This window comes from Acomys minous (genome assembly GCF_964271855.1).
Source record: "Acomys minous genome assembly, chromosome: 8".
Taxonomy (NCBI): domain Eukaryota; kingdom Metazoa; phylum Chordata; class Mammalia; order Rodentia; family Muridae; genus Acomys; species Acomys minous.
Genome location: NC_140489.1, coordinates 49,485,320 through 49,511,107, shown reverse-complemented (window position 1 = coordinate 49,511,107; position 25,788 = coordinate 49,485,320). Strand labels below are relative to the sequence as shown.

The 25,788-nt window shown below is 37.4% G+C and overlaps 1 long non-coding RNA gene across 3 annotated transcripts in view; it reads left to right on the top strand.

Annotated features, from left to right (window-relative positions):
• LOC311603145 overlaps positions 1-22,956 on the top strand; it is a 36,191-nt gene extending 13,235 nt beyond the window's left edge. The window contains exon 4 of one of the 3 annotated variants that reach the window (XR_014780965.1): positions 22,698-22,956. This is a non-coding gene — a long non-coding RNA (uncharacterized lncRNA). Of the gene's footprint in view, positions 1-15,515; positions 15,672-21,061; positions 21,250-22,697 lie in introns of those variants that run through there. The other 2 variants (XR_014780966.1, XR_014780967.1) reach the window with 2 other exon arrangements.
• Positions 22,957-25,788: the final 2,832 nt, after the last annotated feature.

Sequence of the window (25,788 nt, the reverse complement as noted above, 5' to 3'; positions counted from 1 at the left end):
CCTCCAAGCCCGCTGTCCCATTATCTCTTTATCATAAACCTCTCAGCCTTTTTTTTTATCCCATCTCCTTTCCTTTGGGTCATCTGATTATACACTAAAACACTTTCTTCCAGGGTCCCCTAGTGGCTGCACAGGGCTGGGACATGGGTATGTGGTTTTCTCCATCCTTCAGGCACTCACTCCATTGTCTTTCCAGAATTACTCTTAATCTAGCCTGCTTTCTGGAACATCTCTTCCAACCCTACCTCCAGTGTGGGCAAAGGCAACCAAAGAACAGAATACCTACTAGCAAAGACAAAAACAGATATCTACACTTAAATTACTTCAAACGTTAGAGCTCTAGATGGCTAGATCCCATTACAAAGCAAAAATATGAACAGATAAGGCACTATACTTTCTCCAAAAGCCAGTAATCCTATAGCAGTAGGCCCTGAGAAATGTAACAACACAAGAACTTCAAAATAGCAATTATGAATATGTTCAAAGACCTAAAAGAAGATACAGATAATTTTTAATAAAGACCCTAAAAACAGAAACAGTTGAATGAAACAATGATATTATTTCCAGACACACAAACAAGAGAATCAATAAAGAAACCCCATCTTGAAATAAAAAAAATTAGAATGTCAAAACTAAAACTTTAGATGTATATCACTAATGGATTATAAGACATGGAAAGAGACTCTAAGTCATTGAGACAAAACAGTAGAAATGAATGTCTCAGTCAAAGAAAGCTCTAAGTCTAAAAATCCAGGCATAAAAGAATCTAGGAAATCTGAAACACAATGAAAAGACAAGAGCTACAAATCACAGGGATATAGAAATGAGAAGGAACCGTAGTCAATGGCATAGAAAATACTTTTAACAAAATTATTGGAAAAAAAAGAAGTGCCTGTCAAGATACAAAAAGTATAGAGAACGAATAAACTGTACCAAAAAAACCAAACCAAACCAACCAAACAAACAACAAACAAACAAAACCAACCAAACAAACAACAAAAAACCCAAAGAACAAACAAACAGACAAAAACAAAAACCAAAAAACCTTCTCTATGGCTCATAATTGCTGCGGACCATCTCAGTCGGGTATAGGTCATTGGGAATGGGGGTTCTTGAAGTGTCTGTGGACAAAGATAGGCAAGTGACAAACAGAGATAAGCCCAGGGGAGTGTTTGAATCTGAGTGTATTTTATAGGCAACCAACTAGGTTTTTATACACATTTTTTGGACTGGGGAGTGTTTTGTGGTTACATTTTTATTATACAATTCAAAATACAAAATGCAAAGTAATAATGTCCTCAATCTTGAATCATCATTCTTAAGTCATTAGAATGTTATCAGTATCCATATGTGCTCTTTATCAAAGGTCAGTGTTCTCTCATTATGACAAACATCTGTGTGTCAAGACAGTTTTTTCTTAGCTCGTCTCATCACTATCTGGAGATTTCTTAAACACTTTATTTTTTAAGTCATAATATATACTCTGACTAATCCTTGACCATGTTTTTATTAACAAGTGGAATGGAACTTGATTGTAAAATCCCCTGAATGGCTGCAGTCTCAGTTTAGGGCATCTCCTAGCAACACAGTTACATTTGAAAAGTTCTGATTTGAAAGTAAAAACAAAGGCAGATATTCCGAAACAAATGAGTAACAAAAAAAAAAAAAAAAAAAAAAAAAAAGCTTCAATCAGTTACTCCTGACAGGAAGATCAGACCCATTCCAGGAGGCTCTCCCTGGGCAGGAGTCATCGCCTTGGGTTGTGCAGTATCATTTGTCACACAGACTCCACTGGAGGGGTTGTGACAATAATAATCAAATGTAAATGTACAGAAGAAATAAAAGATATTAAAAACTATAGAGGAATTTTCACTCAGAACATAGCTGGTCTGGCAAGAGATTACATCCAAAGACCTTCTATGTCTATGCAACCTGGCTGGAATGTAGACAGACCTTTAATCTCAGGAAAGATAGGCAAGCGGGTCTTTCTTTACCTGAAACTTTCTGGCCCTGAACTCAAAGATGTGCTTACCTCTCTATCCTGGGATGAAAGGCATGTCTGTCTTCCACTCAGATCACCCAGACCTAGGAGGGCTCACTCAGAAGGGGAAACACAATAGATAGCAGAAGTGGATGAAGAGAGGGAACAGGGTAGAGAGGGAGTACAGAGGGAAGTGATGGTAAGGATTAGATGGGGGAAAATCTGGGCAGGAGGAGAGACAGCTTGCAGAGAGAAGAGAAACCTTGGGTGAGGGCTACTCTGAGATAACCTGGAGACCTATGACAGGGTAGGCTTCTATGAGAATATGAGGGCTACTCTAGCTGAGATGTCTAGCAGTAGTGATAATGGAGAGTCAAGAGGGCACCCTTTAACAAGTCAGGATTTCTAATGGAGGGAAGGGTACACGAACCCACCCACAAAATCTTTGACCCCAAATTTATCCTGGCTACAAAATGTACAGTGATAAAGATAGAGCTGAGATTGAGGCAATGTCCAACCAGTTCCTGGCTCAATCTGAGATCCACTCCATGGGAGACAGCCAACCCATGACGTTATTAATGATACTGTTATTCTTCTAGACAGGAGTCAGCAGAGCTGTCCTCTGAGAGGCTCTACCAAACAGCAGATAGAAACAGATGTTGAGACTGACAGCCAAATATTGGGTAGAGTGCAGTGAGCCTTATGGAAGTGTGGCAGGAAGCATAGAAGGACCCAGAAGGGAGAGAAATTCCATAAGACTAACAGTCAAATAATCTGGGCCAGAGGGGGAGTGGCTTACAGAAATCGTAGCACCAACCAAGGACAAGAACCATGCATGAACTGAAGGTAGACTCCCTAGACATATGTAGTTGATGGCCAACTTGGTCTTCATGTGGGTCCTCTAGTAAGGAGAGAGGGAGCTGTCTCTGACATGGACTCTGTGGACTGCTTTGAGATTACTTCCCCTGGTAGGGATGCAATGGCAGGTCACTGTGGAAGAGGGTGCACTCAGTTCTTATGTGACTTGAAATGCTGAGGTGGGTTGTTAAGGGGGCTCCCCTTTTCAGAAGAGTAGAGGGGGGGAAATAGGAAGAAAAGGTAGGGAGACTGGGACAAAAGGAGAGGATAGAATATGTAAAGATAGAATATATAAAGTAAAAATAAACAAAAACCAAAATTCAAATTGGAGTGTAATAAAGACATTTAATGCCTCCACATGTACATGAGTGTGTGACTGTAACTACACAACACACACACACACACACACACACACACACACAAAGAAAAACTAGATACAAATGTTGTGGTACATGCCTTTAATCCCAGCACTCAGGAGAGGCATGAAGATCTCTGAGTTCTAGTCAGTGCTGGTCAGTCAGTTCTGTTCAGTCAGTTTGTTGAGAGGCAGTGCAGTGGAGTTAAGTTCAGGGCAGGTCAGTTTGAGGCAATTTTTTACTGGGGTAGTTTTACAGAGAGAAGTTGAAGAGAGAACAAGCTGGGCACAGATGAAGACAGTATGAGTCAGGGAAAGAAGAGGAGCCAGAAGATTAGAACAGATTACTAGAGTTGCTTTGAGGCCAAGCAGAGCAATTCAGTGAGAAACTGAGAGAAGCCAGATTGAATTAGTGATCTTGGAGAGGAGGAGTTTGATCCAGAACAGCTGAGTTGAGTCAGCTAGCCAAAGCTCAGAAAGAGCTAGAAAGAGTGAGATTATTCTAGGCCTCATTTAGATTGTATGGAGTCTAGAAGCTTCTAGGACTAGACCTCGGTTAGCAGATTGAGGTAGTAGGCCTCGGAGATGACAATGACATCAGTCAAATAAAAGCTACTTTTACCAAAAGCTGTAAAAGCAAAAGACCAGTTCACAAGTAACAACAGGCCCATTAGAATCCAAAAATGATTGTAAGAGCTAGATATGATAGGGTACTCCAAGGAAACACTTTGTGCCTGACACATAAGGACAAGTACACATATGAAATCAGTCTGTGGCAGCATACACAGGACCTGCAGGAGTTAAAGCTGGATAGGGTCACAGCACCAAGAGGGAGAAGTGGACACCCGGTCCCATCCCCACCTAAGAAGCTATTTGCCATTGATACCTATTGGCAAAGGGAAAAATCAGTTTTCTCTGATGGAGTCTCAATAGGCATAATAACCACACTTCAGGGTAGGCCCCCTGCCCAGGAGTAGTTAGCCAACACAAAATGACCTCAATGGCATTTTTGTAGTCTTTTGGATTTATTTATTTACTTTTGGAAATTTTTTGTCTTATTGGTATTTTTGTGCTTGTTTTGATTTTTGTATTTTTGTGATTCTTGGTTTTTTCATTTGTTTTGTTTCTTGATATTTTTGAAAGAGAATGACAAATAATTTTGTGAAGGTGAGGAGTTGAGAAGGATCTGGGAGGAACTGGAGGAAGGCACACAATTAAACTATATTGTATGAAAGTAGTTTATCAATAAAAATACTATCAAGTATAATTTCATGAAAACTTCATTCTCCACTGGGGAGATAAGTTTGAATTCAATAATAGAAAACGTAGAGTGTGTTTTCCTCTGACAATATCTACACTGCTATCAAACAAGAATCAGGAGTTTTCATTCTGCCAATATATGTGACTAAATATGCTGAATGTCTTCTTATGATAAAACATGTAAAATTGTGGATTCCAAAATGTTTACACAATATTTAATGGAAAATCAGAATTTAAACTACACAATAGCTTTATGCCTACAACACACACACACACACACACACACACAGAGAGAGAGAGAGAGAGAGAGAGAGAGAGAGAGAGAGAGAGAGAGAGAGAGAGAGAGAGAGAGAGACAAAACAAAATAAATCTTCTTTAGAAAATGGAGCAAATACTACAGAGGTTCTGCATAATATTCTCTGAACCCACCATCAGTCTTGTCTGGAGCTGTGGTCAACAGTTTTCACACATTTAATGAATCTCTTCTGCACAGAAAACATTCAGCTTTTTTGGAGAAACACGCAACACACACAGGAATTCAAACAATGGATTATAAGATCTAGAAAAACAAAATAACAAGCACAACAACAAACACATTTCTCTACTCCTTTACTGAACATTCTGTGTAGAATCCTAACCCTTCCTCCCACTTTCCAAACAGCATGAATCAACGCTTGTGACCTAATGACAGATGCTTTATATAGATCGCATTTTCCTCTATATTTATCCTTTCATTCAGAATTCTGACGATTGATGCACAAACACTTCATTCATAAACAAGTCATTGTATTGGGTAATTTTCTCAGATAAATAAAAATTCAAAGAGTAAATCTGGCCCCATATAAGTGTGGTGTTGCATCAGAAAGATGGCTCAGTTAGTTAAGGTTAATTAAACAATAATCATCTGTCCATGACTCCTGCACTCTGTGTACAGGAAGGAGGTGGCTTCCTTTTCCTTATGTTTTGACATTCCATGGGTATGCTGATAGACTCCAGGGTTGACTAGCTAGAGTTACCTGAAGCTGGGAAAACAAGAGGTGAGTTTGTGGTTGCTTCCAAGGTAGCGGACTCAAGTGATGGCCAAACTCGGTTAACAATTCAAATACATTCTGCCTTTGGTCAGAGTCTCCTTTACAGAGATGTTTAAACGTCTTCGTAATTTGGTAGCTGACTTGTCACAAGATAATGCAATATGTTCTTCAGGGTAACCTCCTTAATCACCTGTTGTCATTTTTGATATAGCCTGTGTCAAATAGGACAGTCCTGTTAAATTTACAAGTAAGTTGCAAAGAAGTTTGTTTTGGAGGGGAGGGGGAGGAAATCTTAGAAACTGATTAGGAAGAGCCTATAAGGGGTATATATAGGGCCAAATTAGTAAATCTAAGGATGTTTCCTATCCCTTGAAAGTGTTAATGAGATACATTTTGTATAAGATTTGAAAACAAATTTTCTGTAGTTTGTAGCTAGTGTTAGTAGTTGTGTTCTGGCTAGTTCATTGTTATGTTGTGAAGCCATTCATATACTGCTCCTGACAGATTCTCTCTTGTAATACTTCTGCTTTTGAGAGAGTTGCTTTCCCGCTCATGTTAGCCACTCAAGCAGACTACCCAACCTTGGAAACGGACACTAGGAAACAGCAAAAGACTGCATGGATTCCAGGGTGCTCTTAGGTGCCATTCATTTCTGATACCAACATTTCCCACTCCTCCTTTCTCCACTTTTTCTTGTTCTAATGAATTCAGCATAGAAACAGAAACAATAGCACCATGAAGACTTTACACCCAGAACCCACAAATACAGATGGCAAATCTCTATCATAAATCCCTTATTATACATAAATCTGCTGTTTCTATTTCTTGGATAAAACTTTGACTGACACAAAGACTCTAAAATAAGGAGCTTTAAATTGAAGGAAGCAAGAAAGAAGAAATTGTGATAAGCGATAAATGACATTAAATGCACATATATTTGCAAAGATGCCAGAGAGAAGTTATAAAAATAGAAATATCTTAAATAGGGGAAAATATTCCCTTGTAACAGTTTATTCCTTAGGTGTTCACTTGCTATATAGTTATCTCTGACAAAATTTCAAATCAACAGCACTTGAAATAGATTTTTTTATCTTTTTAATAATACAAGAGATTTGGGTTATGCACAACTAATAAATAAAACACGTCCACATTGGCAGTAAGAAAACTTACTTTTTCTAACCCTCCAAATAAGCTTGTATACCTGTGCCCAGAATGGTTACTATATATCCAGCCACCATGTCTGCCTTCTCAAATCTGAATTTTATAACCAATCAATACAACAAATCACATAGACTGAATGGCTTAAGTAACATGTTTTACAGTTCTAGTGACTGGGAAGGCCAGTGTTCTGGTAGAGTCAGTGATTGGTTATTTCTTGATTTACAGAGAGTTATCTTCTGTCTATACTCACGTAGCATATAAATATGTTCCATTTCCCTCCCTCCCTCCCTCCCCTCTTTCCTTCCTTCTTTTGCTGACTTTATCTTTTGGCTCTAGAACTTCATGTAGCCCAGACTGACCTCAAACTGAAATTTGCATATGAATGATGACCCTGAGGTTGTCACCCCTCTACTCCCAGCTCCTGCCTGGTAAGATTAATAGGTGTGTGCCACTGTGCCCATCCTTAGGCTGTTCTATTTTTTAGAAAGAAACAAGCCTCTTTTATGAAAGCTACACCCTTATGACTCAATAATCTTTTGGAAGCATCACCTCTTAATATCATCACATTGGGAAAGAGTTTGAACGTGTGCAGTTGGAACAGCTCAAGGAACTCAGTCATTTGTAATGGAAAAGAAGAATGAAAATATCTTCAGTTTTTTTCTTTCCAAAACTCTTATCCAGTTGTCCACAGCAACTTTGTCTACCAAGAACTTGGACATAAGTAGCTGCCTTTAAATTTTTAATTTGTTCCTCCTCCCTTATTGCCTCTTGATCCCACCCTCTCTCCCTCATACCTTCTTCGCCCCCTCACCTAGTTCTCAGAAAAGGGAGCTCTCCTCCCCTAACATCTGACCTCCCCTATCAAGCCTTATCTGGACTGCCTATATCCTCTTCTATAGCCTGGCAAGGCCACCTTGCTGGGGGAAGTGACCAACATGTGGAGGCCAGTGTTCATGTCAGAAGTAGTCCCTACTCCCATATTATGGAGCCCACAAGGAGACTGTGCTGCCTATCTACTACACCTGGCCCACACCATGCATAGTCCTTGGAAACTAAATAACAAGGAGGACTCTAGGGAGAATGCTTAATTCTCATTCAGTTGGACAAATAGAATAGACACCTGAGGCAGCTGAAGAGAATGAACAGGAAGAGAGTCTACCACAGAGATACTCTGAAACATTCCACATAGCAGGAGATTCAAACAGATATTAAGGCACATAGTCAAACTCTGAGGTTGAGCACAAGGAGTCTTCTGGAAGGGTTGGGCAATAGAGGGACCTGGAGGAATCAGGAGCTCCACAAGGATACCAATTGGAGTCCAAATCCAGGTAGAGGGAGATGTGCTTTGAAGATTGAAACTATTTTTAAGAGCATGATGTATCTGCTAAATATTGTATTACTGTGAGTAGATATGGATTGCAAGAGAGCAAGCTGTATTTTTTAAGGCTGTGGTTAAAAGCAGACAAGACAATAATTCATGTGTCAATTAACAGAGAGGCAACATTAAAGCATTTTAAAATCATTAAAACAAGTTTAAAAGAGAAAATAATTTGGAAAATGAGGTAACAGATCAAAATAAGATAAATTCAATAGTAGATGTCTCTTTCTTTCAAAATAAGTAACAGAAATTATAATATTTGAAAAACATATTAGACCTGGAGGAACATAAAATGAATAAAATTTTATACACAAAACATACAAAAAAGACACATACACATATACATACACATAAACACACATACAGGAAAAATAGACACACATGAAACACATATATACATACATACATATAAAAACAGACACACAAAACACAAAAAATCAACAATCACACACACAAACATATCTACACATATAAACATACATACACATATAATACACATACACGCCACTGTCATACAACAAAATCAGGAAAGACAGAGAAGTTCTTCAGAGTTAACATAAATGAGCTATGAGGAAAATGCCTAGGTTCTTCATAAAATCTGCAAGGCCTACATTTCAATGCCTATGTATTTTAATAAGGACATGTCTGGTTTTTTTTGTTTTTTTTTTTTTTTGTAGTGAGTAAGCACATATCTTTGCACTCCTTAATAATCCAATAAATACACAAAAAATATATGACCTGAATCTTAAGAAGGAACTAAAGAACAGTGTGTAGCCTACAACACACCATGGGATTCTTGCGGGTAGCCTGAGAAAAATGTTGGTATTAGCATCTGGAGATTAAAGCCAAAGGCATCTGATCCTAGCAACGAGGCATTATATCTGTAAGCTGGTTCCATTTCTCACTACATTAAACTTGTAACAGAAATAACCTTAAATACTCCCCAGAGCAAAATTTGAACCTAGGATTTAAAGATTGAGATGAAAAAAAAAAATCAGGAAGGCACTGTGGGCAAAAAAAACAGAAACAACAGGTGGAGTAAACAGAGTTAAAATTTCTAAGGGCTTCTGATATTGAAATGATCAGAAATGGACAAAAATATGTCTAAATTAAATAAGTGAAATCACAAAACCAGGAAATAACAAAATATTGTTTAGAATGAATTGATACAGTATACTGTTTTCTCTTTGTGGGACTGTTGAACACCAAAACCACAAAGCAAATATGGAGAATGGGAGTGACATTTTTTTCCCAGATATACCATGATAGATAGCACACGAATTGCCTAAGGCAGGGGACACAAGTCATGTGGCCCCTTTGATTTTCCATGATGTCACTGTGCTGAAGAACCAGGTTAGAGAAGGCTGAGATACCTATAATATGATATATACACAGATTGCCACTGAGAGTGCAAGTATCTGACTGAGGACTTCCAAGAACATTCACAGGATTCCCCCCAAGTACAGAGCAAAGTATGAAACTGTCCATGCATGGGGAAGACAATGGGCTGAGAGCTTTGAGCTGAGTAATCCCCAGGGCACGAGCAGAGCTTGGAAGCATTATTCTGCTATCATCCACAACACACTGAACATCCAGGGCATCTCCTGGCAGCATTGTGGGGGTCAGACCTTAGCAGAGCACTTACACAGATATTAGGTAGAAGATCCTTTAACTCTTCAACTTGATAAGTTTTAAAACAAGCCTTTCAGAAATCCTGCTGATCCAAACCTACGTGCTTGCATAGGAAAATAAGTATGTTAAAAGGGGGTGAAACAAAAAGTCAAATAATCAGCAATATAATCCTCAGAATTTGAGTCCTCATATAGAAAAACAATATATAAGAAGCAGAAAATTGTGTGGCATAACCATGAGACAAATCAATAAAAATAGTCAACGGAAACTTAATGACATGGTGGTCTCATGAGAGAAAGACTTTTAAAAAAAAGCTTTCATGGGTGTTCATAGATTTGAAGAAAAGAGAAAAGTAACAAAATCTAAAAACAAAACATATAAATTAAAAGATTTCCAACCTCTAAGCTCACATAGATTTAAAAAAAATTGTGAACCCAATTATATTATCCAAAATTGAAACACAGAGGAAATACAAAACAAGTTGAACAAGTCAGTTCAAAGAGCGGTAAGCACTAAATGGAAAAGTTAGCCTCATTCCACAATAATTATATTCTTTTTATTTTAATACGATGTGTAAATCCATAAGCTCTAAAAACTCAAGGGGACCTCAAGTAGAGTAAGAACAACAATCACGTTGAGGAGCATAATTGCATTCATGAAAATCAGTAAAAGTCCAACTCAAAATTAGCTAGACGGGTCCTGGGAAGATGTCTCAGGAGAAGCACAAGGAGGCTGGAGTAAAAGGCCAGAACCAGTATTAAAAGCTCACATGTTGGTGTGAGCATATAAATCCTAACACTGAGTAGGTGGAGACAGGAAGAATTCTGGGTCTTGCAAGCTAAGTTGGTGGGCTCCAGATTCAAGAGACCCTATCTCAACAAATAAGATGGAGTGAAAGAGAGGAAGACAGAGGAAATGACTTCCTGCGTCTGTAGGCATTACTATATCAATCCCAATATACTCCCTTCCCCCACAAAAACACCTGGATACAAATTATATATTACTTACTGGATAAGCAAAGTTAGGATATTAGCACACTTCTCAATGAAACTTTACAAACCAGAAAACAATGGGATTATATTGTTTTTGTTTTTACACATGGGTAGATATTTTTAAAACTACATAAGAATTAATTGTGTGCTGAAATTAAAAAAATGAAATACATTGTGGCAGTTATAACATTTGGAAGGAAGGTATCTCAACAACAAATGGAAGGCTGAAAGGTGGTAAGGAGAATCATGTAAGAACCAGATTTTTTTAAAATTTAAGCTAATATGCAATATTGCTAAATTCTCAAGGTATAACATGAAAAATTTTGTAATCAAGAGAACCACTACTAAAATATCAGAGGGACGAGCTACTAAGGAAAATGCTAAAATAAAAACAAATACTAAAATACAACAAGGAGAAATTGAAAACAACCTAAATAAATGAAGATGTATAAACATGTTAACATTTCGTAGTCTTATTTTTTAATATAATATTTTCAGTGTGAGCTAAAACCCAAACAGAATTCCAATTAAAATATGATCATGACTTCAATATTAATTGACTAGAAGATTCCCAAACTTTTATGAAATGTGAACCATTTAACATCATCAGAGTACATTTATGAATGAAAAATCAGCTTGAAGAATTTATTCTATATGGTCTCAAGACTCATAATACACTAAGGAAAGAAAATATTGGCATATGGATCCATATTCAGATTGATGGAACAATATATTCACCAAAAGTGCATGCATATGTAATCCTTGGGTTTTTATCAGATTTGTCAATATAAGTTAATGAGAAAAATGAGGATGAGACAGCAGATATCAACATGGGAAAAAGCAAATGAGTCTTGCTTATATTACAACCAGTGAAATTTAGAATTCTGGCGATTTAGCATATGATGGACCATGCATAAAATAAGGGGCAATCATTTATTGTTCTTCTCACCAGAAGAATGGAACCAACACATCTTGTAGCTCTCTTTGGAGTAAAGAAAAGGCAATACATTTCACATCTGATGACACTCTTCCAGCCCACACATTACATAATACAAGTGCTTACATTTATCACTGCAAGTAAATACAGCAGCACCACACAAATGGTAGGCTGCCAAGTGCTAGGTTGATGGGCATGTGAAGCAAGTGATTATTATGGGAATGTGAGGAAGACACCTCCCACTGAGGGAGCTGTTCTAAATGGATGCCAGCAAGCCGTTTTGGTTGACATGACAGAACAATGCAAGACCAGGGAAAGGCTCCAACGCAGTGCCTGATTCAGAAATGGAATCATGCAAAGATGCAATTTTACTTTTCATGACATGGGATTATTCTTTATGAATAACCATGACACTTATTCATGAGCCTGCAATCCTAGAATCCTCATATGATTGGAACTACATGGGTTTTTTTTTTTCTTACTCAGATTGTTTGATTTTACCTTCAATTAACTGAAAAGTTTGTGATTTGGTATTGCTTTAAAGTTGAATAATATTTCATTTTATATATGCAACAGATTTCCATTATGCATTCACTTGTTGATGAACAAGCAGGTAGGTTCTATTTGAAACAGAACGAGTAAGCAATAAACATCAGAGGTCAAGTAGGGTATGTATTTCTCTGGGTATATGCTCATGAGTAAAATAATAGCTGGCTCATATGGTAGATCTGTTTTTAATTCCTTCAGGAATAACCAAAGGAATTCTAATTATACAAAGTCAAAGTATATACAGACTATAGTGATATCTATCAGTGATATGCTATCAGCATAAAACCAGGTAGGTAGATCAATGAAATAAGACAGACGACTCTGAAACAAAACAAATAAGCCATGCCCATTTAATTATTGACAAACAAGAAAAAACATCCATTTGCTAAAAGAAAACATTATAGATCTTGAAGTTATTAAATATGGAAACAACTTGTTTTAGCAAAAATTTAAATTTCAGTGATAAGAGCTATACTTGTTATTGGAAACCTGTAATCCAAGGTACTACAGAGTCTGAGGCAGTAGCATTGCAAGTTTGAGGTCTGCTTTTACTACACATAGTGCTTCTGTCCTCTCTTGACAACTTCCAGAGAGCATGCCTCAAAAGTAGGGTGTGTGGGATATAGTGACGAATAGCATTACCCTAGCAAGTGAAAGATCTTAAGTCAGGAGGCCATTACATTCCAGTAAATAACAGGGACCATTTTTTTCTTCCCTCTTCCCTTCTTCAATTCCCCCTTATTTTTTTATCCTTCCTCTATTTTTCCTCTTTCATACCTTTTGAGACAGAACTGAAGGCCTCTTGAAGTCTGAGATTGTACTTTACCCAAGAGCTATATCATCTCATTAATAATTTGTTTATTGAAAAAGATAGCTTTACAAGCAAGGGACAAAAGGAAAACAAACCTTAAAATATTTTGGTACAAGAGTTTTTAAAAATAAAACAGTAATTAATGAATACTTAAAGAGGCATAACATTTAAAATGGAGAGAAATACATTTAATAACTATACTAGAATTTGATGATTGACTTATTCAGATACTCCAGGATCAATTCTTTTACTGTAAAAGTAAATACAATTTTAAGAAATGTTATTTAAATTATACAAAAATACCTGAATTTAAAAAACAAAACTACTATTATAAAATTTTAGTACACTATATCATGGAGATAAATACCAAATCATAATACATTAAGAAAAAAAACTGTAAAGATGAAAGGGAATAATTCTAAATAGAATATTGGGAGATCTAGTTCTAATGACTACAAAATGAAATATTAGTTTAGTACTGGAAAATTGTTTATTATAATGCTTAATAACAGGTTTTGGGAAAGATTTACTATGGTGCTGGAAAAAATGTTTCTAATAAAACTTGACACATATGCCTCATAAAACCTTCCAGCCAAGAAAAAGGATACTTTCTTAATCTGAGAGACGACAGTGACAACCTTCTACAGTTATAATGATCTGAGGAAATGTTAGAAATATTTCCTTAAATACCACAAAGGAAGGCAAGATGGCAAAGGTGACAAAGATGAAGAATATCTGTGCTTTAAGTCCACAGGGTGAATGGAGCCTCAGGAGGGCAAAAGCACAATGTAAATGAAAGCACACACAGGCCAGAGAGGAAGAAAGTGTGGATGGTACCCAATACAACCACAGTTCATTGTATCATCTCTCCGCAATGCTCTGTTATCCTTAGCCCATGAGAGATAGGTAAACTTCTAAGTACAATGAAGCAAATAAGAACGGACCTCGGCCCAACATTAAGGGAGTAGCAGAAACTAAGTCAAGTATGATTAATAACACTTTAGTACAATAGTTACAAAGAGTAAAATTAATAAGGGAAGGGGAAATTATGTAATTATGTCATAATCTCAAAAAAGTTTGTAAAAGCTAAGATAAAATTATCAATCACTTTTTCCAAATGCCAGCAACAATTAGTCAAATTTGAAATAAAAAACACAAAATCATTTAAGTTAGTATAGTCAAAAGTTAAACATTTAACTAGAAACTCAAGAAAACATATATATAATAGGACACAGGAAAATTAAGTTTGATAAGTCAAAGTAGAACTAAATAAATGCAGGCATAGTTTATATTAATGGAGGAGAAGACAATATTGTCAAGATGTTAATTATCTCCATATCGATTTGTAAATTCGATTACTAAAAATCAAATACACAATACTAAGTAAAACAAGTTGATTTGAAAAATGGCACAAATTCTATTGTTAAAATATATGATATCTTAACAAATCCAAACCAATTTGTACAGTAAAAACATGTATTTTGTCATCTGTGGGTGACTTACTTATGCAATTCTTGATTGTGACCTTGGAAGATGACATGTCATGTGGCAATGTTAGAAGGTTGGACATGCCTGGAGTTGAAACTTCATACCTGTTTGTCAGCCTCTTCACTTCTGCTCTTTGATTCAGTGGGGGAAAGGGTGTGTTGTTGTTGTTGTTGTCTTATTTTGTTTTTCAAGACAGGGTATTTCTGTGTAACAGCCATGGCTGTCCTAGACAAGCTTTGTATACTAGGTTGGCTTCAGACTCATACAGATCCACCTGCCTCTGCCTTCGAAGTGCTGGGACTAAAGGCATGGGCCGTCACGCAGGTCTGAGGAAAGGTTCTTTGCTGTACCAGTGCACTCAGGGGGATTCATTTTTCCTTGTCCTCATGGTGAGATACTCCCTGCCTGACACAAGGGAACAACATAATTCTTTCTATCTGTGAGAGCCCTAGTTCTAGCCAATGTCTACCATTCCTTCCCTGTATCTTCGTGGCTTAATTGACTGAAATTCATTCCTTGCCAATACTGTACAGTGACCCCAAGCATCTCCTTTTCTCACATGACTTCAAAGCCTCCTGCATTGAAAGTAACAGAAGCTGAGAAATTATTAAATAGGTAAAGATGTTTTTATTAGCTGATTGTAAATTGACATTATGCTGTTACCTTATTCTGGGCCATTGATCGATAGTATTTTACCTTTTATCCTGTGTAAATACTGAGGAAACTGTAGAATGTACTCACTCTGAAGCATAAAGACTGAAAATCACTAAGTGAACTCCATTCAGCATGGAAATGGCTCATGTCTTTACAAAAGCAGAGTCTTGCTAGCTAAAATAAAGCACCGACTGCTAAGTTGTAAGTATCAGTCTACAGAGGCACACATGAAACTTTTTTCTGTAGTTCCTTAAATTTTTGTAACTGTTATTTCTTCTCAAATATGAATAAAGTCATGCCTAGAATATAGTAGACCAAAACACGCCTTTCTCCTAAGGACTTAGCTTTATTTATAAAGCAATATATCTGGATGCAGATATTAGAAGAATGCATCTAAAAAATTAAGTCTTTAATTAAATCTAAAACAGGCAATGTGTATCAACACCCCAAAAGACTTCAAAAGCCTCTGCGTCTGCCAGCTGTTGGCCTGTCTGCACACGGCTCTTATCCCCTCCTGAGTGTCATGGATGATCCCTGGGACCTGAATGACAGGCATTGAAGACTGGAATAAAAAGGGGAGCAGGACTGGATGCAAGTTTTTTTGAAGTGCACAGCAACTACTCTTCAGTGAACATAATTAAATTTCTCTATGACAAAAATCCCAAGGACTGGAATTAGTGACTGCATTGATAATTCACATTATTTGGTTTTATTACGTGGTGACACCGGAGAAGTGAACTGGTGATAAGAGTTAGCATTCCTAAGGATACCTGTGTCTGATATGATTCAAAGATGCTGATAACTTTCCTAATTACTTTTCACAACTCTCTTCTCAGGTCTCCCTTTCACATGTTTCAATGTATAGAACCTAAGATGTGCACAGACTATGAAATATATCCAGTTTCACACAGTGGTACCCGGATCACACTACCCTAAAGTGTGAATGTTTTAGTGAGGAGTAATTTAGAATACACAGAAGCTATTGGCTTTGTCAGTCTTTCTCTCATTCCTGCCCCTACATGCATAACACACACCATGGAGACCAGAAAGATTCCTACTCCACCGTTCTGCTCCTGAAATGGACGTATGACCCCCATTTGATCATCCCATAAAAGCAGGTTATAAGACCTGGAGACACATGTTACCGAGAGTGCCACACAGCAACCTCAGGAACACCTAATGAAGCATGCTTTGCTAAGTCCTTGTTTACTTTATTACCATTTCACACACCCTCTTTTGACTGGACATGTTTCTGTACAACTTGTCATTAATTCTATAAGCTTAGTATGAAGTGAAATGTTCCAAGTATCTTTGGTCTTTAATTTCTAAAGACTTATAGGTACTGGAAAGAGACGGTTTAACTATTAAGAGCATGTGCTTCTCTTGCAGTTTTAGTTTCCAGCACTCACATGATGACTTGCAAATATCTGAGCTGATGCCTTCTTCTGACCTCCACAGCTACCAGGCCTGCATACCTACAGAAAATAAAATAAATAAATCTTAAAGGCCCCTGTGTTATATATTAAATAAATTCATGGTTTTTTCTTATTAATCTGCTATTTGGGCAAGGAGTTTCAGTCATGAACCTAGAAAAAAAAAACGAAGCTACTTTTTCCTTCCCACAGTTTCACTATGTGTATGTGGAGGAAAGCCTGCAGATCTGCATGCTCATTTGGGAAAATGACCTGGTATATCATGGTCCTAACATCTGCTCCTAACTCCTTCCATCACTATCTTCAACTTATACTTTACAACTATTCTTTCCCCTTTCCTTGCTCAGTCATTAACTCATCAATCTTTCATAGCTTGGAAAGTAAAACTTTATTCCACATAACTCAATCTGCATACCCTTAAAAGACTGAATATATTTATATGATGCATAAATATAAGAAAAATGAGTACCTAAGAGAATTATACAGATCCCTCATCAAGTACAAGTTTGCCATATCATATCCATTTTCCAGCTTGAATACAAAATCAGGAGACAAATGTGTAAAGTGAGAACACCTGATTGTGTTTCCATTTGTCACAGCAAATAACCAAGAAAAACAAAACAGTAGCAACATGAACAACAGAAATTCACTGAAGCAAAAGTAACAAATGAACAGCCAATAAGCAATTTGAAAACAGCATCTATTGGAAGTTCATCATTGTATGGTTTGGACAATTGTTTGCCAAAGCACCATCCATGTTTGTGCACAGAGGACAAGTCATGCAAAATGAAATATATCAGATATCCAACTTTGTCCCCTATAATGAAATGAAACAAGCATCAAAGACATATTACTCAAAGGATCTTCGAATCTCTGAGTCACTAAAATTCAAGCTAGCAGCCAGATTCTGCAAGAGCTTCAAACATTAGGTGACTTAAGGTGTAGGGCATGTGCCACACAGTGCAAGCTGTCTGTAAACAGAGGTGATGGGAGGAAGTATTTGTACTGAGTATTTAATTCTTTGCTGTCTGACTGCTCCAGCTCCCCAGGGGTTAGGAGTCTATCACCTGCCGTTCCTCAGCTGCTAGGACCAGAACGTGTAGCATAGATGGAGTGAGTTGTGTTCTCGAGGTGCCTGCTTTACAGCGATAAGGCTGCAAAGCAGAGAGGTGCTCAGCTTTGGCTCCCTCTGAAAAAGCCTCAGCAACCATCAGTAATAACCACTTGCTGCTCTACTGTTATGTTAAATAACACGACCTTACCAACTAATCTGCAATGCTTATGGCTTTCTTAGTTTAGGTTTCTCTCTCTCTCTCTCTCTCTCTCTCTCTCTCTCTCTCTCTCTCTCCCTCCCTCCCTCCCTCCCTCCCTTTCTCTCTCTCTCTCTCTCTCTCTCTCTCTCTCTCTCTCTCCCTCCCTCCCTCCCTCCCTCCCTTCTCTCTCTCTCTCTCTCTCTCTCTCTCTCTCTCTCTCTCTCTCTCTCCCTCCCTCCCTCTCCCACTCTCTCTTCCCCTCTGTTTCTCCCTCTCCTTCCTCCTTCCCTCCAGCCCCTCCCTCTCCCTCTTCCCCTCTGGCTCTCCCTCCACCCCTCTTTTCCTCCTCACATCTCCAGTCCAGATCTATTGTCAAAAATGGAATAATTTAAGAACCTGGTTGAAATATCAGATCGCAGTTCTTTACCAGTTTCCTTGAGTGTGCTTAATGAGCTGTACTGTACCTGAGCCTCCTTTGTCATTCTGCTGTCATTTACAGCACTATATTTCTAAGGAGGAGAAACCGCACAATGTTTTTGTGCCCATTAGAAATATATATTTTATCTGAATAGGCTTTCCGATTAAAGTAAGTCAACTAGAATCCAAAGGAATGTAGTATCATAGAATTACATGAAAATATTAAGATCATTTACCTTGAAAACTCTCAAATGTACCAATACAATCCACCCATGTCATCCCATCTTCCTGCCTTGGGGGAGTGTGGGTTAAAGGGGGGCAGATCACGCATCTGGGTAGTACTTCTAACAAACCACTGTGTTGGTCAGATGTTGTCCACAGGTTAAATTTTCTTTAAAGCAATGCATGGAAAATACCCAGCGTAGTATCTTTACTGTATTTAGGGTTTACTACTAGTAGATACACAAAACTGCTGACAATATTTCCCGTTGATTTCCTCCTGACAGCCCTTAAGTAGCCTTTGTCACTGCTAAGTGTGGTGTGTTCCCTGGATAAGCAGCTTAGATGACTTTCCTTGGCATGCTTCAGCAGTTTTAACATTTGTCTTAGTTAGGATTTTTATTGCTGTGCTAAAACACCAGACCCCAAAGAAACTTGAAGGAGGAAAGGGTTCATTTCATCTTATTTATCCAGGTAACAGTCCATTACTGAGGGAAGTCAGGCCAGGAACCTCTAGGCAGAAATTGTGGAGGAATGCTGCTTATTAGCTTGCTCTTCAAGGCTTGCGGAGCCTGCCTTCTTACGAACTAGTACCACCTTGCAGGAGTGGAAACGTCCTTAGTGGGCTGGGCCTTTCTCTAGCAGTCATTATTCAAAAAAATTTCACAGGCCTACCAACAGGTCAGGCTTGCGAAGGTATTTTCTCAGTTGAGTCTGCCAATTACCTAAAGGTGTATTTTGTGTCAAGGTGACGAAAACAAACATAAAACAAAACAAAACAAAACAAAACCCCAAACAAGGTAACTAACCCTTTGTCAACTTGATGTGCCATTCATTACATAACTATTAAACTATAAACTTTGCTTTCTTTTTTGTCTCCAAGTGCTCATATTAATATCAGAATCTCAATGTAAAATGATGCTTTCTGGCTTTGCCCTCCTCATGGCTGGCTCAGTTTGCTTTCTTTTATCATGCAGAACCACTTACCCAAAGATGACACCACCCACAGTCTACTGTTCCTTCTTCTTCCAGACATTGGCCAAGAATCCGGCCACAGGCTTGTCCACATTCCAACTGGATGAGGATATTTTCTTAACTGAGACCCCCGTCTTCCCAAAAGACTCTAGCTCGTGTTGAGTAAACAAAAACCTAACTAAGACTTTGTTGATAATAAATACGTGGCCCAAGTAGACCTCATTACATAGAAACAATATTTAGAAATTCACTACCATAGATATAAAGCAGTGAACTGATTACATATTCACCGATCAAGTTAAGTTTACATTTTTGAGTCAACATAATTTTGTCGTTTATTTTCTTACTTATTTTTGTGACAGGATCTCCTCACAGAGGCCAGGCTGTCCTTGAGCTCACAGTCCTCTTGCCTAGTGTCCCAAGTGATGGGATTACAAGTGTGTTCTACAATATTCAACTTTCAAATATTTCTAACAAATATTTTCCCTCAAATGTAGGGGATGCTCTTTTTTCCTAAACACTCATTTGTATAAAACATCAAACCATGAATCACCAAAGACTATGCTGTGCGCCTCAACTGTGGAAGATTGTGGTTTACTAGAGCTTATTAATTTTTTTAATATTTAAAGAACTCTGCTGAATGTACACTGTAGTTTATTTTATAGCCTAAACATGATTGCAAGTTTCCTAAATATTTTAAGAATATTTACACATATATAACTTTACATATGCATATATACAGTTTAAACTCAGCTTGACTATAAAATATTTGATAATTTAGAATTCTTAAAAGAAAGAAATTTCAAAGAAACTATACTTTTAATTTTATTTTAAAAACTCAACTAGAATATAGCAATGGTGGTTTGTTTTGTTTTTTGTTTTTTAGCCGATTGTTTTGTTTTGTTTTGTTTTGTTTTTTGCCTGACTACAATCTCAAGATTTTTATGGTTTTCTATGAATCATAACAATCTAGTAATCTCATAAAAATCCAGTAGGTTTATTGGAGGACCAAGTGTCCTTCTTTGACACCACATTGTGGTTTTTTCATCAGTCTGACAAAATATTTGTGAAATTAACTTAAAGCAAGAAGTTTCCTTTGGCTCATGGCTCAAGGTTTCAGCCCATAGTCAGCTGGCTCCAGTGCTACAGGACTAAGGTGAGACAGAGCACAGTATCAGAGAAGACTGGATGGACTAGGGCTGACTACCTTCCGGCAGGTAGGGGGTGGTGAGATGGTGACAGGAAGGGCTGAAACAAGATAACACACTTCAAAGACCAACTTCCTCTAACCAAAGCCCAAATCCCCTCCTAATAATGCTATTGGAATAATCTACTAGCTATCTCAAAGCTCTCAGGACTGAAACAGTATCACAGACCCAAGAATTCAGCCACAAGTCTTCAGGGGCATTTCAGATTAACTATGTACCATTATCATTCTCTCATATTCATGATTTCAAGAGTTGGGAAAGCTGGATCTTTCATACTGTTGTCATTACAGGTTATTATCTGCCTAGTAGATTTCCAGTCAATATGTATTCGCTGAACAGGTCATGGCATCCATTTCCTGTCTGGCACTGTATGTCTTCTTCTTTCCTCCAGTCACTGGTACCTTGGGAAGTAACTGTTTCTGTTTCTTCCTATATCTCTTGTTAGCCCTCATTGCTTTTTTACTCTAAGGTTTTCGAGGATCCCATCACTCAGTGTCATCTGCTACCGTACCATGGACAAAGGGGTTGGTTCTCTGTCTCAGTATATGAAGGACTCTGTGAAGTTATGAGGCACGATTCTAAGAGCAGACTTACACCTGACACCAGTGATCAGATGCAAGTTATAGTCTTCCCAAATCTAAGCAGAGTGTGTAAAAATCACTAAAAGCTAAAAGGTAAAGCATTCAATGAAACTTGTTTGTTTGTTTGTTTGGTTGGGTTTGGTTAGGTTTTTTGAAACAGGGTTTCTCTGTGTAGCCTTGGTTGTCAAGAACTCACTTTGTAGACCACACTGGCCTCTGCTTCCCTGAGTGCTGGGATTACAAGTGTGTGCCACCACGCCCGGCAAAAATGGTATTCTTAAATCACGCAGCTATGGCATGCTACAGGAAAAGGATACATAACAAGGAGCCAAGGGAAGAGCTCGACACGACACAGCTGAACGACGGAGTAATTTAGAGTGGCAAACTAGTCTTGTCTTCAGGAAGTATTACACGTTTGCAGTCTATATGTGACAATATGCAGAGGATATTGTCAGCCAGGGAAGCTTCTTCCACCACTGACATCAAGTATTTTGATTGTTCCTAGGGTTGAGTTTAGGTTACAGTCTGTTGGAGCCTAAATGGATTGACATAGCTCCACTCATGACGATTCAGAGCTAGACAGCTAATTGGCCAGAGGTCCTGTAACAAAGACTCCTTTTAGAGGGGCTTTTCAGGGGAATCATGATTACCCTGTAGGAGCTGAGTCCAAAGCCAGCTCTCTTCTTGGAAAAGTGTACATGCACTATTCAACCATCCACGTGTACTCTTACAAGATATTTATTATAAAACTGAATTTTCAGACTTCTGAGGTCCCTTTTATCAGGAAACACATTGTCTGTTAACCTTTGAACATCAAAGGAGTGTGACTAGTTTTCAATGATTTAATGACTGCATGCCAACCCAAGAGATAAGTGTTTTTACTCCTGTCAGAAATGTACCATTTATGAGTGTGATATGTAAAGCATGCAAACTGTTCATTGGAAAAGGACACTTGACCTTTTGTACAATAAAACAAATCTGATATGATATGGAAGGGTTGATATTTTGGCAAAATTTCTCTTAACATTTCCTTGTCCAACTCCCAGCAACTAACAAGGAATGTATAACATCTAAATGAAAATTCTGTGAGTCTGAGGAAAACATAAAGAAGTCATTGGACCCTCCTCCCTTTGTGACTCTGCCTTAAAATTAAACAATTCCTTTCAGTTATTTTCAGTATCTTTCCTCAAAGCATAATTATTTTAAAGCAAAAAATCAATGTGATCAGGCAGTAAAGACATTTCAAAATGCAACAACATAGTTTTTTTTAGTGAAATCATCAAGGTAAATTTCTCAATTCAAAATGTATATGAGCACATAGATTTCTTAAAGATTTGTAGTCTTGCTACATTGAACAATGACACTAAATGAGTTTTAATCAAGTAATATGCAAAAATAATAGCCATAGATCATGTGTCCAACAACAGACCTTTTATTGAATTAATTTTGTAAGCTGGTAATTTCATATATGTGTACAAGATGTCCTGATTCTTCTTTCCCTGTCTTTTATGTCTCTACCCCTAGGCTGATCAGTCACTTGCCCTCGGCTCACCAGTCCATTTACTATGTTCTTGCATTCTGGTGCTATTTTGTGACCCACTTCACGTAACAGACGCCACCTGTGAGACCATTGGATTGGAACTACTCATTGGAGCCTGAAAAGCATCTGTGAATATACAACTGAAGCAACGATTTTCCCTCCTCTCAAATATATCAGTACTCAGGAGTTTAGCACTAATGGATACAGTGCCATAAGCCCCTCATTTATCTATTCCCGAGTATTGACGGGCCCATTCTTGTACAGACTTAGTGCTGACTTCCTCAAGGTTGCCATGGGCAACCAATTTCATCTATACAGGTAAGAGTATAATTATATATCTAATATTTCTTTTTCCTTTTTGGTTATATTTCTTTTTTTACATATACACTGATATTATTACACATAAATAGAACAAACTACATACAGCAAAAAGAACGATGAAACAATTAGGAATAGATAGATGTTACATTCGTGTGATTTGGCTATTTATATTAGGCAAACTTGAAGAAAACATCTTTCCTCTCTTAGTGAGTCTAAAATTCTGCATGTAAATCAATACCTATCATGTGTCATCTCTATCAATTTAAAACATCTATCTAGACCTAAAGACATCTTAACCCCTAAACAACTAAGCGTTATTATAAAACTAAACTATTTGATCTTCAGCCCCATTAGACACTTGAGAAGGAAGGAATAAAACTTAATTACCTGCGTGAATCAGAAATACAGGTTAGCAGCTTCCAAAATGAAAAAATGACCAAGACAATTTGCTGCCCGAATAGTCACCCAAGACTCTATAATGTTGGAGCACCATCTCCAGCCTTCTGGCCAAATATACTTGACAGACATATTTGTGAGGCAGGAACTATTGAAGACTTGTTTGCTCTGTCTTGGAAGAGTTTGGCCATCGACTTTGCCTTTATCAAAACTTGCCCATTTTTAACAGAATTCTGTCTGTGGCCAAAAGGAGGACATTTTGCCCACTGACTGCTTTGGCACATTTGAAGCCATCTTGATAAGGAAGTTCTTTGATGCTCATCAGCCTCTTTGAGGTAGGCTGTGTGTTGCCAGAAGTTAACCTATCTTATTGTCAAAGAATCTTTAAAATATTAAAAACATCTTTAGATGCCATATTCTGTGTGGCTCTTAGGTTTTTGAAGACCATGTCTAACTATTTTACCTTACCTAACTATAGAATCATATCTATCTGTTAAATCTAGGATATATATCCTTGTGATAAAAATAGACTAGTAATTGACATGACCGTGATTTGATCAACTAACAATTAGTTTGTATTACCTAATTATCCTAAATAGCCTGCAATACCATTTTCAAGGTACTGGAAATAAACCTGGTATTATAATTAGGTTGTATGGACACAATATCTCCTATTGGAGTAGAAATTTGTATAAGGTGTGTAAAGAATGATATTAAATTTGAATTCAATACCAAAGTATCAAAGTTAAACTTATTTTGTATTAATATACAAAATTACATACCAATGAATTAAAAATAACCTTATTTGTGAGTAATGATCAAGGCCTTCAGTTGAGGAGTAGCTTCAATAATCTACTTTTTGTTTTAGCATCCCTATATATTTCTATATCTCCCTTCTACTTTTCAACCCCTATCTCCATACCTGAGAGAGAGAGAGAGAGAGAGAGAGAGAGAGAGAGAGAGAGAGAGAGAGAGGAAAAGAAAGACATCCCTAAATCTCACCTTTTTTCTCTCTGTATAAGACCAGTAATAGTTTATAACCAACTCCCAACAAAAATAAGCATCTATCAACCAAGTGAGCAAACAAACATTTACCCAGCCCCCATTCAGGGAATTAGAGCATCATTCTCTTAATTTTTTTTTCTGACTGATTTGGGGTGAATAATACCTTTGTAGAGGCCCAAATAAAATTAAGGAAGATGGCTAAACAAGCCAGGAATAGCGTTTGTGGTCCAGTTTCTCAGTGTTGAGAAATTCCAGCCTGAATAGGAGTCCTGTTTGGGACAATCTGAAATGCTGGGCCAGTTGGGATTGGAAGCTTCCTTAAAGCTGTCCTGTTCTGATAAGTAACAATTTTCAAAAGTAAATCATGTTCTGTTTAACAAATCTTATTTAATAGTAGATAATTGATATTTTCATTAAATATAAGAAAATTGTATAGTTCTTTTCAACAAAAATGAATTCATTTGTGATATTTATTTTTGGCTTTGAAATAAAAATTGATTGTGCTAATTAGTTGCATCACAAATATTTTCCATAAACTGAATAAACTGAATTGGTAACCTCAAAATATTTGGTAATAATCACTTTAAAGGTCAAGATAAGAACATTTTAATAAATGAGACCTCTTGAAGCTGGAAGGATTCTATAAATCAAAGGACACTGTCAATAGAACAAAATGGCTGCCTACACATTGGGAAAAAAGTATTCACCAACCCTACATCTGACAAAGGGCTAATATCCAAAATATATAAAGAATACAAGAAATTAAATACTAACAAACCAAATAATCCAATTAAAAAATGGTGTATGGAACTAAATAGAGAATCCTCAACAGAGAAATATCGAATGGCTGAGAAACAGTTAAAGAAATGCTCAATGTACTTAGTTATCAGGCAAATGCAAATCAGAATGACTCTGGGATTCCATCTAACCCTGATCAGAATGGCTAAGATAAAAAACTCAAATGACAGCACACATTGGCAAAGATGTGGAGAAAGGGGAACACTCCTCTATTGATGGTAGGAGTGCAGAGTAGAACAGCCACTCTAGAAGTCAATCTGGTGCTTCCTCAAAAAATTAAGGAATAGCTTTACCTCAAGACCCAACTATACCACTCCTGGGGCTACACCCAAAAGATGTTCTACAAGACGGACATTTACTCACCTATGTTCACAGTTGATGTATTAATAAAAGCCAGAAACTGGAAACAATGGAGATGTCCCCCAACTGAAGAATGGATAAGGAAACTGTGGTATATTTACACAATGGAATATTACTCAGCTATAAACAAACAAACAAACAACAAAGAAATCATGAAACATGCAAGCAAATAGATGGAAGTAGAAAAGATTATTC